Consider the following 14,820-nt stretch of genomic DNA (forward strand, 5'->3'; position numbering starts at 1 on the left):
TTCTAAAGTTGAAGGAAAAATTGTATAGTAATTTTTTAATTGTATCCTATTTCCTAAGCAAGCCATTACCAATGATGCATGTGCTTTATATTCAAAATATCAATGATTGGGCTAGCCTATGGGATTGAGTTAGGGAATCGTATACAAAGGAATGGCACTAGGGATCTATATGAGAGAGACAAGGGAGAATAGTAAGCTAGTTATAATAGAGAGAGAGAGAGAGAGAGAGATAGCAGCTGTGTCTAGGTCGATAGAGAGGGAGAGAGATAGTGAGGGGCATAGTGAGAGAGAGAGAGAGAGAGATAGTCAGAGTGAAGGTAGTGGTGGTAGTGAGGGTAGTGCTAGTGGTGGTAGTACTAGTGGAGGTACCAGCAGTTGTAGTTGTGGTAGTAGTGGTGGTGGTGGTAGTAGTGGAGGCGGTTGTGAAGGTGGCAACGGCACTATTAGTGGTGGTGTTAGTAGCATAAGTGGAGGTGGAGGTTGATATATCTAGAAGTGGATAAAGTGAACTATGTGGAGCAAGATTAGTGGGGTTGCCTAGAAAATCTCCCATAATTAATGCTCACTCAAAAATTTCACTTCTTGCCCTTCTCCACAGAACTCATGCTTGGGCAGCCATCTAGGTATGGATTGTGATATCATAAGGTGGAATGTGTAAAACCACAACCGGATTTACTAATGCAAACTACTATGCTACTAGTTTCAAAGGCGTCACAAGAGCAAGTGCTGACCTAGGCACACACCTCAAGGTCAGGAAACAAAGTGCAAGTGATGTTTGTGGGGCTATAGAGTGGACTTCTCCACTAGGAATTCATCATTGATGAGGAATGAAGTACCCTTAGGAGAAAGTACCCACTATTGTTGCTCATGCCTAGACCATCGTGTAATCACAAGCTAGATGTTTTTTGGCAAACCTTACAAATGTGTGCACATGCAAACCTACAAGAGTGAGAAAGATTAGAATGCTTGCCATGTGTAATCAGCTCGGTTATGGTTTTTAGGTATATTTTGATTGCACTAACTCAATAGGACTACAAAGTCCTATCAGGCTCAGACTCAATACATAGATGCACTAACATTGTTGACGTATCACTCACATCATATAAAAAAGAACCTATCTAAATAGAAAATCATGGATAATATTGACAAGAAATGGAATGCTTATTTATTCAATAGATTAGCTTACATAGTCTATACAAGGCACCATGGGCTCTCAGGGAGACATAAATAAGAACTGACAAGACTTAGACCCTAGTGGATACATTCAAAGGATTAGCCACTTGAACTACAAGGCATAGACTGGATAACCATGGTTGCAGCTACAGCATGACAATGGAGCTAACTCTTTGTGTGTGTGGAGTTATATATATGGGGATGAATTAAAGATATACCTATGTCAAACTCTCATCTCTCCCTCTCTACTCCTTATATAGCCTTTGTTTCCTGCATTGCCTTGAAGTCCTTCCACCGCTATCATCGACTACACCACCTCCTTCCATCACTACACCATTTTTGTCAGCTTCATTTGGCAATTTAGCCATCAATTTTCACCATTTTTTGTGATAATTGATTCTATGTATTATGCCCCCAAAACTTTGGCCCACCCTATCTTTAAAAGTCATGCTACTTCCTCAATATCCTTTTCCTAAGGCTAAATTAGCCTTAGCTTTTTCCTTTTCTTTCCTTATTCATACTAATTTTTGATACTCTCATTTTTAAAATAAATAGGTAAATGTAATAAATATCTTTTTTTCAATCAACAATATCTTTTAGGGAAATAAATTTTTCAAACTTCGAGAAAAGACCTAAGGCCTCCAAAGTAGGTTATTATGCCCAACAATCATAAAAATGTTGGAGTATACATTCATTGGGGTCCTCCACTAACAATTTTGATGCCATTCTCAATGCATCCTAATTAATTACTTTCCTTAGCCTTAATACATGGGTAATGAACAAGAATGGTGCCTCAACTCCACGTGTTATGCCCCCCCCCCAAAGTTGGCCGACCTTGAGTTCAAAAATCATGTTGCCTTCAATATCATTTTCCTAAGGCTAAATTAGCCTTAGCTTTTTCCTTTTACTTTTCTTATTAATGATATTTCTTAGTGCTCTTATTTTTTCTTAAATAAAAAGATCATGTTTTCAATCAACAAAGTCTTTTAGGGGAAAGAAATTCATCCAACTTCAATAAAAGGCATAGGGCCTCAAGTAGGCCTTCGTGCCCAATAATCATCAGAATGTTGGAGCATGCATTCATTAGGATTGTTCACTAAGATTTTGGATGTCATTCTTCATCCAATGTCTCTCAAGTTTCTTTCATATCACTCTGGAACAAGTCTCATATCCAAGGAAGTCTCAAACCTTGGTAAACAATTTTGTTGATGTGTTGTCAATGGAATAAACTCCAAAAAGGACACACTTGCATGCTAGGTTCCTCTTTGGGGCTATGAATAACATATTCAAAGTCATTTATACTTGTTCATGTAATGGACCTAGGAAAAAAATGCTTTGTGAATGGAAAATGTGCTCAAATAATCATGCTTTTGCAAGAATGTAAAGCAATAACGATGTTGTCCAGTTAGACAATCATTACTACACACAAAGAGATGGATGCATTGAAAGGATCATGACTAGCATGGTTAGTGTATCTATGCCACATGTAAAATTAAAAACCATTTCCTTCTTTTAAATTAGAATCATTAGATGTACCCCTCATATTCATGAAAAGAAAAATAATTTTGCTCCACTCCTCCTACCCAAAACTCACAATCGCTCAAGAAAAAGTCATCATTTTGATGTAGACCAAAGAAAACAACGAATCTCTCTATATACTAGAGTAATTTCTTGTATGATATACATTACTTGATCATTCCCTTGCTTGGAAATACATCATGCTACTAACCAATTAAACCTTTGCTTTTTAGATAATGGCCTTATTTTGTCTCTAGAATTATGATTTTAAATATGTTTGGTGGTCTTCATAATCTAGTTCCTCTTGTTTTTGTTCATGTTGTCCATTATGGAGGCCTCTTGTATATTCATGGGATGTGCATGGGATGTAATGTTCTTTTGTAATGTAGCTTCATTAACCCTTGAAAGATAATATGTCATATCTTGCTCATCTTCCTCCTTGTTTTGATTTCCTTTTTATCTTCTAGTGCATTGTCCCTGACTTCATCTTCAATTTGTCATTTTATTTGGAACCACCTTCATGACCAACTTTTCCTCTACCTTAACAGTGTATGTGTACTTTAGAAATTGAATCCTTCAAGGCATATTCTTTGCTTTCAAGTTGCAAACTCACTAGAGTAGCTATTCCCACCATGAGTTTGGGCCCTCAAGTTGGCTTGGACAATGCTACAAGGACTAGCAAAAAGATCTATTGGCATATCTTACAACTAGGACAAGATGTTTAGATTAACCTTATACCTTAAGTATTGCTCTTGCATCATAAGGGAAGGAGATGGAAGCTCAAAAGAGAGCTCTTACTTATCCTAGATGTTGCCCTTGGATCATAGAGGGAGATGATGGAAGCTTAAAAGAGAGCTCTTATTTAGCATTTGTTAGTGCAAGTAAACCAAGGGTTTGGAGAGAGAGAGAGAGAGAGTGTGTGTGTGTGTGTGTGTGAGTGAGTGAGTGAAAGTCTATCTATACTAAGGAGGTGGACTAGGGCAAAGGGTGGGGAAGAATGGATTTTTGAGGTTTCTTATGAGGGACTAAGCTACAACTTGATAGCGAGGTGTGAGCATTGTAGCTCAAGATGGATAATCAACTTTAGGGTGCCCGTAGCATGGATGCAACCAACTACAAATGCGAGAAGAATTACTACATATCTCATGGGCCATGACCCTAAAGTAGCATGATATTTAGGCCTTCAAATCTTTTTCATAATTGCTTTACCATCTCAATAAATACTGATTTGCGCTATTTTCTAGCCTCCTCCTTGTTGACATCAATTGGTTGTGCTTTGAGTTCCTTATTGCAAGCTCATTTGTAGTTTCACATTTTGGTTTCCTTGAGTTATTTTGATTTTATTAATTGTTGAAATTTGACACTTATTTATTCAAACTCCAAATTTTATTATTTTGTATATTTGTGATACACCATGGGTTCTCTCAACTTATCATTTTCTCTTCCAAATATTCTTGTCTCTAACTTGTTCAACTCGAAAAATGATGTGATCTTCATCATCTATACCCTCATGTTTTTTATGCCTCCCTTTTGGAAGGTCTACTAATCATGCATGATGCAATACTCTTGCATTTTAGTTACTTCAAAAATTTTGATTGTCATACCTTGCCTATGTACCCCCTTCACTACTTTGTTTTTTGTTTGCACCTTGTCTTGCACTGTTTTTCTTATTTCCTTAAATCCATACCTAATTTATTAGTAGTTATTTCTACCTTGATCCATCATCTTTTTATTTAGATTGGTTGTATGCTTGGATTAAGTGTTTTTCATGATCTTGTTAGGACATTAAAAGTCCTAGGCAATATATAACATGAGGGTAAATATCTAACTTCTTCAACTCTATGTGTGATGTGATCTTCATCATCTACAGCCTCATGTTTTTTATGCCTTCCTTTTGAAAGGTCTACTAATCATGCATGATGAAATACTCTTTTTCATTTTAGTTACTTCAAAAATTTTGGTTGTCATGCCTTGCCTATGTATCTTCCTTCGTTGTCATGGCGCTACATGTCCACCACTGCGAAGTCACTTTGGAGTGTTCTAATGACAGTCATCTATGTGGAGGAGAACTCGGGGTCCTGAGATTGGGGTTACTATTGATTTGTTTTTCAGTTTCAATGCCATCAGTACCTACAAAAATGATATTGAAAAAGTACACTTAACTACAATTGCCAACATGTAGACACTAAATAGATCAACGTAACTCATCTAACTGCTCACAACGGCCAAAGAGCTAACGTAGGTGATAGACTCGACAAGAGTAGCTCAGCTACAAAGCTCAAATGGAACTTGATTCACGTGGGATGAAAGAGCCCGCATTAGCAACACCATCAAAAGCAGTTTGAACTACCACACTCAATCATCACGAAGATAGCAAAGTCTTGCTTGACATCAATATTGGATGATAGCATGAAAAAAAGAGGAAGCACTATTGACTACAAAGTCATCATCATACTGCAAACATAACATGGAGAGATGGAAAAGGAGGAAGATGCAAAGAACATGTTAGCAATGGAAGAAGCTGAGCTTTCTAAACTAGTTGAAGAATCAAAGAAACTTGATAAGAAAGCAAGTTCTTGCACGCAATGAGAGATTATCTTATTGCCAATGGAAGTGTCATGGATTCTTTGCAGGGTGAAATGTGTGTCCTTTGCAAGGATATTGAAGCATTCAAGAAGCAGGTTGAAGAGGGAATACGGTCCTCCATTAGTACATCCAGTTCTTTGATAGTACATCCAAAAGGGCCTTATAGCTTCAAAAGGTCAAGTCGGTCATCTGTGTCTTCAAGTCAAGTTCTGGGGCCAAGATCATATGCATGGCTAGTTGTCTGTATCTTCACACCCAGTCTTGGAACATGCCCAGGATCATATGCATTGCTTGGACAAAACAATAGTAATAGAGTCGTCAAGCCAAGAGCTATGGGAGAGTATGCATGATCCAATTTTAATAGAATCTAAGGACATAGAACTTGATTGTCATCGAGTCCATTGTATGTAAATGATTCAAGCACACAAAATCTCTCTCTTAACATGTCAGAGTTGGATCTCTTGGGCATGCTAAGGCCATTTAGGGGCTTAGAGGAGGTTGGTCATTATATGCATAGAGTGGATCCACACATCTAAATAGTGGATTCTTGCGCACATAAATATCTATTTTATGAGGCTGATAATGCAGAAGAGGATCTCGAATCCAGGAGTGGGGTTTTTTGTGATTCAAATGGGCCTTCTCATGCTATATTCAAGAGGATGAGTTGGCCTTTGCTAGAAACTGAACATACTAGTTATGGAAGTCACTCAGATAAGAGTTAAAGTGATGATGAGGCTTGTCTCCTTTTTGTGAAGGTAGATTCTCTTTCATGTCTTGCACAAGGCATGTGAAAATGTTGCTTCACTTCCTCTTCCCTTCTTGGTTCTTCTCATTCCAAAACTTCACAATGAGAGGACCCATTGTCTACCTAGCTATGCTTGCCCAAAATTATCCCAAACATGTATATGACTTGCAAGCCCAACCTACCACCTAGGAAACAAATCAAGCTTGACCAATGGATGCCTTTTAGCCACCTAAAGGCCAAAAATTGTTTCCCTCAAAATCGGATTTCCTATTTTTCCCTTTGTTAGCCCTGACATTTGGATATTCTAGGAGCACTTTTCATGGGAGGCCTTGCTTTTTGAAGAGGGAGCCAATGTGTTTGTTCGGGAAGGAAAGAAGTTGGTGAAGGGGTGCATCCATGAGCTATGTTTTCATCACTTTCTTCTCTTTCTCTCGGCCCTCATGTGGTGTGAGGTCATTGGCTTCTTTGAGAGTAGAGGCTTCCCCTCCGACACGGATGCCCTGCATCCTATCTATGGCCCACGAACTGATAATCGAATAGGACCCTATCACATGATTCATTGCCCGGTTCGAATCCTTTCACTTTCTCCAAAAATCATATGGATGCTTCTAAAGCTCCACTTAGACACTTTTATGGCCAGTGCTGCTTCAATGGATTGCTTATGACGAAAGAATCTCACAGCATCTATAACACTAGAATCAAGGCAATAACATCTCCTTCTCTATTTTTGCAACCAATGATAAAATCTTAATGCTTGATATACGCTTCTGCTTCTTGTCCTTTACATTATGTACATGCGTGGTTTTGGACACACCTAAGCATCCTCTAGCAAGATTCATTGTTCAAAGCTCCAATTGAGAATAAACTGCGCTATGCAGTCTAGAATTGGTCTTCTTCTTTTGAGTAACCTCTCAAATTCATGTTATATCAACCATCATTGCATTCAATACGAAGAGACTGGAGTTTACTACTGCATAGCCTAATCTTGCTTGACGACATCTATTATGAGTGTTACCTTCAGGTTGCAAGAGAGCAAGAAAGAAGTCAGATGAGATTGCAAAGAAATTTTACTTTAAGCTAATTGATTGTCCTTCCACCTTTAACCTTAGTAAACATGAGTGTTAAAACTATACGCACAAGGATTGGTCAATATGAACTTGGGCGCATAGTTGGAGCGAGCATCATGGAGTGCAAGCACAACTCTGTGATGTGATAAGAATTTGTTCCGATGAGCATCGGGTAGTCGGATGAATTCAAAGTTGTAAAAAAAATTTGTGAATCAATAAATCAAATTTTTTTGAGTTCTTTGAGTGTTTGCTTTCTTTCGTGCTTGTGAACTTGAGTAAACAAAGGCCCAATGCCTTCCGGAAAATTGAATTATGAGACAAGAATTCTTGATCTGTCTCAAATTGTCACTTTGTTTTTTGTTTGCACCTTCTCTTGCACTTCTTTTCTTATTTCCTTAAGTCCGTATCTAATTTTATTAGTAGTTATTTCTACCTTGTTCCATCATTTTTTTATTCAAGTTGTAGATTAAGTGCTTTGCATGATCTTGTTAGGAAATTAGAAGTCCTAGGCAACATATAACATAAGGGTAAAATCTCACGGCTATGGCAAGTACTCAAATCTAGCCCTCCCCCTTGATACTATTCTTGCATCATAGGGGAGGTGATGGGGTTTTTAGAATTTTCACATGAGAGTATTGTAGCAAATTGGGTTGTGTGAGTTCAAGTGTGCACCATTTTTTGCAACTAGGGTTGATAGATTATTGTATTGGCCTAAGATAGAATAGATTGGAGGAGAGGTGGGGAAAGTTGCATTGGAAAAACTTGGGAGGGTTAAATGATCCAAGCTAGAGAGAGAGAGAGAGAGAGAGAGAGAGAGAGAGAGAGAGAGAGATTTTAAATTTTCCACATAAAATTGCAAATAATGATGTTTTTTCTCAAAATAAGGCTCATGGACATCACAAAAGCATGTAATATGTCTCTTTTCTTCCTAAAAGAAGGTGCAAACCTACCAATAGAGTGTTGAACATGATGAAAGGATAAGATGATAATAAGTTGAGATACATAATGGGTAGGAGAAGTGTGCACCATGTCTATTTCTACAAGCTCTACTTGTAATAGCTAAGAATATTGATCATTGTTATTGTGCTTATATAAAAAATATCAAAAGATGCAAAATAGAAATTATATTTTCACTCATCATGATTGACCTAAAGTTTGCTATTTCTTTTACATCATATAGTGCTTAATCATTGATATCGTAAGGAATGTACTAAAGGCTCTAATGTGATGGCCTTTGGAAGATTATTCATCCTCCTAAGGGATCCAAAAGAATGAGTTTTTTCATTTTTCAAAGAAAGGAAAAATTTTGCATTTATCTTTCCAAACCACCTCATTGATTGTAATGATGCGCATGTGAGAAAACACTCAATGTTGAGATAAAGGCCAATTCCATCTAGAGAATAAAAGTGTGCATTGGGTGTGAATAAAAAAGACATTACTTTAGGGTTGTAAGGATTTTGGGAGAATAAATAGTTGAGAAGATGGAATCAAACAAGATAATCTTAAAGATTTGTTTTACCAAAGTTGAAGTAGGATGAGATGATGGGAAGACAAATGGCAAGCACAAGAGTGCTATAAAAAGAATAATTGTGGAAAGAAAGTAGCAAGGTGAGACATCTCAATATGTTTGATTATTTTTCACATGGCTATTGAATTATCAATGTGATGTCCCATCACATTGAAGAGCCAAATTTAAAACTTCTTAAGCAAGATGTGATTATGCTTGACCAAAGTATGTGAAGTGGTGTTGTTGATGAGGAGGATATGAGGCTCGCATTTTGAGTGGTTTCATGTTTAGTGCTTTGAGAGAATAAGACAACCCCTCTTCAGACTATGAAGAACCTAAATGTAATGAAATCCTTTTGTAACAAAGACAAGTCCTTCAAAGTTTTTTATATAGCCTCAAGCAAGTCTAGAGGACTCTTTTCAAAAACCATCCATGATGGTAGCTATATACATCACTCCATTTATTATTGATACATTTTCCACACATTTGTTTTTTAAAAACAAAGGTCATGAAGAATAATGTGATACCTATAGGGGAAAATTTGAACACACAAAGATGCCCTATAAGAATTATGCTTAAAATAAATAGGTTCTCTATACTAGCCAACAAGAAGGCTTGACATTGGCATCATTATATAGTAATCTTATCTTTCTAAATCTTGAGTTTTAGACTAAAGTAATAAAGTTGAGTAATAAAAATGGTCAATCATATAATTTAAATTTGTATTAGACCAAAAATATTGTGCACAACCTTGAAATCATAGCCCACTTGCCTCACTCTATGAATCAATTTCAATGTTTTATATTTCTTAAACACAAACACTTTTTCTATAAATATTTAATATGAAAAATTATTTATGATTTTTTTGATACGTGTAAATTCATCTAGCTTCACAGGCTTAAACAAAATTTATTATTATTTTTCACACCTCGTTTTAGCCATATTCCTCTATATGATATTTATTGGAATGATTTAGTATCCTTCTCTTTCATTGTGTGGGTGACATAGACAAGGTTGCAAATCATTATTATTTGTTTGTGTTCTATACATCCAAATCTAGGCTTTTTTTCATCCCCCTTCTAATTCCTTATTCACATCCAACTAGCTACAATGTTAAGGCTTGAATGGCTTGTTTTCACATCCTAGTGGCTACAATGGAGAATGATTTGTTTTGACATGTAGATATAGCTTCTATCTCACATGCCTTTTCATTATATCTTCACATCCTTATGGCTACTAGTACACATGGTTTGTTTTGTGATTTTGTAGTATCTTTTAGTTCCTTAAATCATTCATTTGTAAAGATAGTAATTTCTTTGATTCATATCACTGGTTTGAATTTTTTTCCACTTCAATAGAATTTCTTTTAATGAAGCTTCAACTTTCATGGTGAAACCTAATATGCAATTATGCTAATGTAATGGTAGTCATCCTTGCTTTTGCTACCTTTACTAGTCTGTTTGGTAAAATTTTGACTAAAATGTGCTTATATATACTTCATATAGACTTAGATCTTTTGTTTTTTCCTACTTATGGAGCTGAATTCAATGTAGAAGAGGGCATAGCCAAGTAGCACAATGATGGAATTTGGATTATGAAATTGTACAATCTTTCTCTTCTACTTTAATGAAACTTGGGTTAAAGGGTCCATTAAGAGTGGAAACCAAAGATTTAAATGACAATTCCAAGAATTAGAAAGTCCAAATCCACAAGTGTCTTGTTATCAAAAGGTTGGATCTTGCATGATTTCTAAGGTTTTAATATAGTATGTGTACATGCACAAAGATTTGTAGGTCATAGGCACATCTCAAGCTAAATCAAAAGGTATGTTCTACATTTTAATATGAGGTTTACCTCATATTGATAAGTTCCATGTGTTTTCATGTGTTTGCTTTCATACAATGGCATATCCTTCTAACTTTATGCAAAGATAGTTGATTGAGGGTCTTACAAGAAAAGTCACCATAAATCATATAAATATGGGTCTCAAATATATAAGAAATTCACTTTAAAAAAGATCTAGTAATCTTTTCAATATGATGCATATATTTTTTGAAAAGCATTATAATAGATATGATCAATTAGAAAATGTACTTTTCATTTGTTGAATACTTGGGAGCAGCCACAAATAGTTGTTGAACTTAGCAAACTTAGCAAGTTCAATTTGACTATAAATGTGCTAAATGTTATGAAGCCACATATAGCCTTTGAAAATGTTTATTTAAATTGGTTCATTTTAGTCCATGTGTTTGTTCACACTCATAATATATTTCATAGGCTTGGTAAAAACAGAAAACACATATTCTATTATAATTTTAACTAATTAAATGATGATTATTTCCTAGGTGCTTATTGGATAAATAAGAAAATTGTCATAACCGAGACAATTCTATGTAATAAATGACAATGGCTGCCATTCAGTGGGTACAAAAAAAAAAAAAAAAAAAAAAAAAAAAAAAAAAAAAAAAAAAAAAAAAAAAAAAAAAAAAAATCAATTTCATTGCTAGGAAAACCTTATATATGGTCTTCATATATCAATATTGGCAACTTTTGAAAGGTGAATGGAAGCATGGATAAAGATAGATGTGTTTTTTCAATGGGTTTTTCAACTATGTGCCTAGTTAGGTGTGCCTTTAGGAAACATCCACTAATCTGCGATATATAAATGTGTGTTTAGAAAATAAAATTGGTTATATATGATGGTGGGTTGTATGTATGTTTATGTAATGTATATACATATATGCATGCTTGGAAACATTCCTCCATCATTAAATAGGTTCCCTAGCTTGCTTTTCTTCTCAAGCATAAAGGAATAGCTCCCACAAATTTTGACACCGAAAAATTTTGGACCCTTATTTCTCAAGCTTATAGAATTGAAAACATTCCCTTTAAAAAATGAGTTTTAAGGAGATCCCCAAAAATCATATCCATTGTGGTAGAACTTTTATCTCCCTCCACCCACCCCACACTACCAAAACATTGTTGAAGATCAAGCTCGTTAGCTCATTTGACTTGTCCAACTACTGTGTTTAGTTGTAGCTTAGTTGTACGGTGTGTGTGGTCAATAAGTTGAGTTACTCACTCAACTTATTGACCACAATTAGACCTTTAGTTAGTGGTAGACCTAGACAACAATACTATTGGCTGTGTGACTCTTAGTGTGTGTTGAAGACTAGTGAAGAATAATGAAGAAGAAGAATGGATGATGCTGACTTCTATGTTCAATGCTCCACAAACTCTTTGCATCTATTCTCTCTCTTGTCCTTTCTCATGGTATTAGAGTAGGTTTTGTTTTATTGAAATTGAGCAAGAGGTAAACTACAAAGGCAAGAGACATATATGGTGGGTGTCCTCTGATCAACCTTTGGAGAGTGATTGGAAGATTCCAACTAGCCATTCATACTACTTGTGGAGCACAATTGAATGATGTACACTCGAGCAAATGACCAATAATAGACATGTGGTGTTACTAAATTGATTGCTTATTATGCATTCTCTATTTAGCAAATTTATGTCCATAAATTAATGACTCACTTTTCTTTAAGTTTTGATGATGATCTAGCATGGCCATGAGACCATTTAGAGACCACTATTCCAAGTGTATCACTTAATGGAGTGATTAGAGCACTATGATGGGTATATCTAGTACATGCAGTACAAGTTATGAAGGGGGAAGGAAGTGTCTGCCAAGTGTAAGAGTGTACACAAGAACCAAGAAGTTACACATAAATGAAGATGGATTGAGTTCTAAGAAGAGGAAGTGCATTAGTATTGTGTATATGTATTTATGTGTGCATCCGGGGATGCTTAGGAACGTTTACTTGTGTGTAAGAAGCATTGCATTCATTTGGGGTCATCCTCTCCCTTACAATTCAAGGTTTAAGGTCTTTTCTCTCTTAATGAATTAAGGAGAGAAGTAATTCTTTCACTAAGAAAAACGAGAGAGGTAATTCTCTCACTAAGAAAGACGAGAGGCGTGATCCTCTGCTTAGGTAAGTTACTCATAAATATATGTGTGCATCACATGGGTTCAAAATAAGGTTTTTTCAAAATACCATTTTTATACATTTTTTACATATATAGAAAGGTGTAATATAAAGGGGTTATTTATAGATTGAATAGAAAAGGGTTATATTTAATTCATGAAAAAATCACAAATAAGGATATTTATTAAACAGGCCTTGAATGCACGTGATGTAGAGGATATACATATAGTAACTTCCCTAAGATCCTATGGAAGTGAGGAGAGAAGTGATTTTATCTTTCTAAGGTCTAAGATGACACAAGCTTTTGTGTGGACGTCAACCTTAAGGTTGAGGCCTAAGGCAATCTAATGAACTCTCCTTATCTATGGCTCAAGGTGGTTGCATGGACCATAAGTTAAGAATAGAGTTTAAAAAGCTGCTTTTCTTATAATAGACACGATGAATCCATTTTTATAATATCTCGTGATAGAAAGTCAATCTCTAAGAATGGCACACGTGGGTTATAAGAAATGGCAAGAACGATAACTTTTGTGTTGGATGTTTTTCCATTCGAGAAATGTACAAAGAGATATTCCAAAAGTGGTGTTCCAGTGTAGGTCCTAGAACAACCACATCTTGCATGAAGATCAACCTTTCTAATCTTGGCACTGAAGTTTCTCTCCAATAAGAGAAGCTCTTAGAGCTTATAAAAGGGAGGCTCTCCTTGGGTGTGGAGGATGTAAAGTAAGCATCACTTTTCATGCATGAAAGAGGAGAAGAGAAGACGGTTCGAGTCTCACAAAGTGCTACGGAAGCTCTACTGAAATCAAGCACCAAGAAGAGAGCCCTGCATATATTGTGTATGAAAGAAGAAGAAAAATAAAGAAGATCAAAGGATCCAACTTCTGAGTTGTGCAAGTGCTCACCCGTTGTATACCATGTAAGGATCTATGTAAGTTCAAGCTTGCCAATCCTCACGTTGTGCAAGTGATGTGGAAGCTCTGCTGAAATCAAGCTACAAGAAACACAATATTAGTAAGTTTTGGAAATCTCCCGATTCACATTTTTGAATACTAAAAAGGTGGAACCCGGATAACATGCCCATAAGTTTCTCAAAACCATATGATATGACCTTTCATTGGAAAGCGTTTGAAAAATGGAATCTATTGAGCTATAGAGCGCTCGATTTGGAGTTATAGTGGTCAAGTTACAACAAATCCAAATATTTGACCACGTGTCCCAAACTTATGGGAAAGTCTCATATTCCCCAATATGGTGTTAAGAGGAGATCCCTACACATATTGTGTAGGAGAGTAGGAGAGACTCAAGAAGGATCAAAAGGCACCAACTTCCAAGTTATGCAAGTAGTAACCGGTTGTATACCATGCATGAAACCATGATGTTGTTCCCAAGATCTACAAGTTAAGAACTGGTTTATGTGTAATGGAGGAGCTTGCTCCTTGACTAAAATCTAACTCCACAAGGGGGGAAGGGGAGGCTGGCCTAGTGCAACATTCCATCGTGGCACACGGAACCCCCCCATCATTGCCAACAGGTGGTGGGAGGGGGGAAAGAGGAGGGAGTTGGTGCGATGAAAAGGACATGGTGGGGAGAAAGAAGGTGGTAGGGATGACATCCATTAGCGGAGTTGACAAGGAGGCGACATGGGAGGAGGAAGGCCAAGGGCTTTCCCCCCCCCCCTCTCGACTTGCCCTGACATATGGTGTGGGGAAAGGCCACCCCTCCACCTTCACTCCACTTCCCCTCCCCCCCCCCCCCCCACCAAATACATATATAAACCCCCATCATCAAGGGGATGGGAGGCTGGGAAGGCCGCGACCTATTGTTTCTCAAGTAAGAAGAAGAGAGGTAGGGATAGAGGAGAGAAAGAGAGAGAGAGGAGAAGAAGAAGTGAATAATAAGAAGGAGAGAGAGAGAGAGAGAGAGAGAGAGAGAGAGAGAGAGAGAGAGAGAAAGAGAGAGTAGAGAAGAAGAGAAGGAGGAGAAGAAGAAGAGAAGAAGAAGAAGAAGAAGAGAGGGGGAGAGAGAGAGGAGAAGAAGAAGAGAAGAATAAGAAGAAGAGGGAGAGAGAGAGTAGAGAAGAAGAGAAGGAGGAGAAGAAGAAGAGAAGAAGAAGTAGAGAGGGGGAGAGAGAGGAGAAGAAGAAGAGAAGAAGAAGGATAAGGAGAAAAGGGAGAGAGAGAGAAGAAGAAGAAGAGTAGGGAGAGAGAGAGAGGAGGAGAAGAAGAGAAGAAGAGA

At 36.8% G+C, this 14,820-nt stretch overlaps 1 pseudogene; it reads right to left on the reverse strand.

The window, feature by feature from the left end:
- Positions 1–2,114: 2,114 nt before the first annotated feature.
- On the reverse strand, positions 2,115–2,193 carry LOC148016192 (small nucleolar RNA SNORD36; annotated as a pseudogene).
- Between the last annotated feature and the right edge of the window lie 12,627 nt (positions 2,194–14,820).

The sequence above is a fragment of the Lygodium microphyllum genome, chromosome 23 (genome assembly GCF_053477565.2).
Source record: "Lygodium microphyllum isolate KBCC chromosome 23, Lygodium_microphyllum_v1.1.10, whole genome shotgun sequence".
Taxonomy (NCBI): Eukaryota; Viridiplantae; Streptophyta; class Polypodiopsida; order Schizaeales; family Lygodiaceae; genus Lygodium; species Lygodium microphyllum.